Genomic DNA, 4,680 nt, shown 5'->3' with positions numbered 1-4,680 from the left:
CCTCTTGACTTGTGTGTGTGTGTGTGTGTGTGTGTGTGTGTGTGTGTGTGTGTGTGTGTGTGTGTGTCTGTGTGTGTGTGTGTGTGTGTGTGTCTGTGTCTGTGTCTGTGTCTGTGTCTGTGTCTGTGTCTGTGTGTGTGTGTGTGTGTGTGTGTGTGTGTGTGTGTGTGTGTGTGTGTGTGTGTGTGTGTGTGAGAAAGAAATGGGGAACTACCGCCGCAGCAAACAGTTTTGAGTCTCTTTCCCCCTGTAACCATGGCAACTGGAAGTGATGTAACTTCCAGGGTCCCCGCACAGAGAGAGAGAGAGACAATGTAATAATATCAAGGCAGGTGGATTATTGGAGGGTAACGACAGGTGACAGCCATGGAAGCAAACACAAATGTGAGCGGATGAAGTGTGGAGAGGAAGGGTGGAAGCTGACAAAGGTTTGACATTTGCGGCATAAGAGGATGAAGCAGGACATTAATGTTGCAGCAGGAGGCGGGACCTAAGTGTGTTTATGTTCAGCAGTACATTATTGAAATGAGAAAACATCCTGCTGGGACCCTCGATCCTTCCTCTCCTGCGCTGGGAAACTGGAACTCCAAATTGCATCCTCTCAGGGTTCCTTTTTTTTATTTTCTTGTCATCAGACCATATTTTCAGTATATTAGATGGAATTTTTAGGTAAAAAATCTAAATTTTCTTGTAATCAGACCATATTTTCGGTATATTAGATGGAATTTTTAGGTAAAATAAGGAAAATATTCTAATTTTTTTTTTTTTTTTTTCAAATTTTGTCATCAGACCACATTTTCAGTATATTGCATGGAAGTTTTAGATAAAATTAGGGAAAAAATTATATATTCTTATTTGTTTTTCAATTTTTCTTGTAATCAGACCATATTTTTGGTATATTGGATGGAATTTTTAGGTAAAATAAGGGAAAAATTCTAAATTATAATTATATATTTTTTTAAAATTTTCTTGTAATCAGACCATATTTTCAGTATTCTAGATGGAATTTTTAGGTAAAAAAATCTAAATTTTCTTGTAATCAGACCATATTTTCGGTATATTAGATGGAATTTTTAGGTAAAATAAGGAAAATATTCTAAATTATTTTTTTTTTTTCAAATTTTGTAATCAGACCACATTTTCAGTATATTGCATGGAAGTTTTAGATAAAATTAGGGAAAAAATTATATATTCTGATTTGTTTTTCAATTTTTCTTGTAATCAGCCCATATTTTTGGTATATTAGATGGAATTTTTAGGTAAAATAAGGGAAAAATTCTAAATTATAATTATATATTTTTTTCAAATTTTCTTGTAATCAGACCACATTTTCAGTATATTAGATGGAATTTTTAGGTAAAAAATCTAAATTTTCTTGTAATCAGACCATATTTTCGGTATATTAGATGGAATTTTTAGGTAAAAAAATCTAAATTGTCTTGTAATCAAGACCATATTTTCAGTATATTAGATGGAATTTTTAGGTAAAAAATCTAAATTGTCTTGTAATCAGACCATATTTTCGGTATATTAGATGGAATTTTTAGGTAAAATAAGGAAAATATTCTAAATTATTTTTTTTTCTCCAAATTTTGTAATCAGACCACATTTTCAGTATATTGCATGGAAGTTTTAGATAAAATTAGGGAAAAAATGATATATTCTGATTTGTTTTTCAATTTTTCTTGTAATCAGCCCATATTTTTGGTATATTAGATGGAATTTTTAGGTAAAATAAGGGAAAAATTCTAAATTATAATTATATATTTTTTTCAAATTTTCTTGTAATCAGACCACATTTTCAGTATATTAGATGGAATTTTTAGGTAAAAAATCTAAATTGTCTTGTAATCAGACCATATTTTCAGTATATTAGATGGAATTTTTAGGTAAAACATCTAAATTGTCTTGTAATCAGACCATATTTTCAGTATATTAGATGGAATTTTTAGGTAAAAAATCTAAATTTTCTTGTAATCAGACCATATTTTCGGTATATTAGATGGAATTTTTAGGTAAAATAAGGAAAATACTCTAAATTATTTTTTGTTTTTCAAATTTTGTAATCAGACCACATTTTCAGTACGGTATATTGCATGGAAGTTTTAGATAAAATTAGGTAAAAAATTATATATTCTTATTTGTTTTTCAATTTTTCTTGTAATCAGACCATATTTTTGGTATATTAGATGGAATTTTTAGGTAAAATAAGGGAAAAATTCTAAATTATAATTATATATTTTTTTCAAATTTTCTTGTAATCAGACCATATTTTCAGTATATTAGATGGAATTTTTAGGTAAAAAATCTAAATTTTCTTGTAATCAGACCATATTTTCGGTATATTAGATGGAATTTTTAGGTAAAAAATCTAAATTTTCTTGTAATCAGACCATATTTTCGGTATATTAGATGGAATTTTTAGGTAAAATAAGGAAAATATTTTACTTTTTTTTTTTTTTTTTTCAAATTTTGTAATCAGACCACATTTTCAGTATATTGCATGGAAGTTTTAGATAAAATTAGGGGAAAAATTATATATTCTTATTTGTTTTTCAATTTTTCTTGTAATCAGCCCATATTTTTGGTATATTAGATGGAATTTTTAGGTAAAATAAGGGAAAAATTCTAAATTATAATTATATATTTTTTTCAAATTTTCTTGTAATCAGACCACATTTTCAGTATATTAGATGGAGGGGTTAGTGCGTCTGCCTCACAATACGAAGGTCCTGTGTTCGATCCTGCGCTCGAGATCTTTCTGTGTGGAGTTTGCATGTTCTCCCCGTGACTGCGTGGGTTCTCTCCGGGTACTCCGGCTTCCTCCAAAAACATGCACCTGGGAATAGGTTGATTGGCAACACTAAATTGGCCCTAGTGTGTGAATGTGAGTGTGAATGTTGTCTGTCTATCTGTGTTGGCCCTGCGATGAGGTGGCGACTTGTCCAGGGTGTACCCCGCCTTCCGCCCGATTGTAGCTGAGATAGGCTCCAGCGCCCCCCGCAACTCCGAAGGGAATAAGCGGTAGAAAATGGATGGATAGATGTAAGTTTTAGGTAAAATTCCGGAAAAAATTTAATATTGTTATTTTTATTTGTTTTTCAAATTTTCTTGTAATCAGACCATATCTTCGGTATATTAGATGGAATTTTTAGGTAAAAAGTAAATGTTCTTGTAATCAGACCATATTTTCAGTATATTAGTAGGAATTTTTCGGTAAAATATCTAAATTTTCTTGTAATCAGACCATATTTTTGGTATATTAGATGGAATTTTTAGGTACAAATAATTTTTTTATGTATTTTTTCAAATTTTGTTGTAATTAGACCATATTTTCGGTATATTAGATGGAATTTTTAGGTACAATTTCTAAATGTTCTGGTAATCAGACCATATTTTCAGTATATTAGATGGAATGTTTAGGTAAAAATAAAATATGTATTTATTTTTTTTAAATTTTCTTAGAATCAGACCATATTTTTGGTATATTAGATATAATTTTAAAGTAAAATTAGATAAAAATTACATTACTTTTTTTTTCTTGTAATCAGACCATATTTTCAGTATATTCAATTTAATTTTTAAGTAGAATTAGGTAAAAATTCTAAATTTTCTTGTAATCAGACCATATTTTTGGTATATCAGATAGAATTTTTAGGTAAAATTAGGTAAAAATTCTAAATGTTCTTGTAATCAGACCATATTTTCGGTATAGTAGATGGAATTATTAAGTACAATTAGGTAAAAATTCTAAATTTTCTTGTAATCTGAACATATTTTCGGTATATTAGATGGAATTTTTAGGTAAAAATACTATTTTTATTTTTTGAAATTTTCTTGTAATCAGACCATATTTTCGGTATTTTAGATGGAATTCTTAGGTCAACTTAGGTACAATTTCTAAATTTTCTTGTAATCAGACTATTTTTTCGATATATTAGATGGAATTTTTAGATAAAATTAGGTAAAAATAAATTTTTAAAAAGTAATTTTTTTTTTCAAATGTTCTCGTAATCAGACCATATTTTCGGTATATTAGATGGAATTTTTAAGTAAAATTAGGTACAAATTCCAAATGTTCTGGTAATCAGAACATATTTTCGGTATATTAGACGGAATTTTTAGGTAAAATTAGGTTATTTTATTGTATTTTTTCTTCTTCTAATCAGACCATTTTTTCGGTATATTAGATGGAATTTTTAAGTAAAATTAGGTAAAAATTTCATTTGTCATTATTTTTTTCCAATATGTTCTTGTAATCAGACCATATTTTCGATATATTAGATGGAATTTTTAAGTAAAATTAGGTAAAAATTCCTTTTATGTATTTATTTTTCAAATTTTCTTGTAATCAGACCATATTTTTGGTATATTAGATGGAATTTTTAAGTGAAAACTTTAAAAAAAAATAAAAATTTAAATGTTCTTGTAATCAGACCATATTTTCAGTATAGTAGATGGAATTTTTAGGTAAAATTAGGTTAAAATTCTAAATTTTCTTGTTATCAGACGATATTTTCGGTATATTAGATGGAATATTTAGGTAAAAATAGAATTTTTGTTTATTTTTTCCAAATTTTCTTGTAATTAGACCATATATGTCATTATTAGCCTGGGGGTTACATCTCCCCGTCTTTAAAAACCAAAGAAATGTCCGTTGTGTCCTTGGGCAAGACACTT

The sequence above is a fragment of the Entelurus aequoreus genome, linkage group LG20 (genome assembly GCF_033978785.1).
Source record: "Entelurus aequoreus isolate RoL-2023_Sb linkage group LG20, RoL_Eaeq_v1.1, whole genome shotgun sequence".
In the NCBI taxonomy this organism is placed as follows: Eukaryota; Metazoa; Chordata; class Actinopteri; order Syngnathiformes; family Syngnathidae; genus Entelurus; species Entelurus aequoreus.
This window is presented reverse-complemented; position numbering follows the sequence as displayed.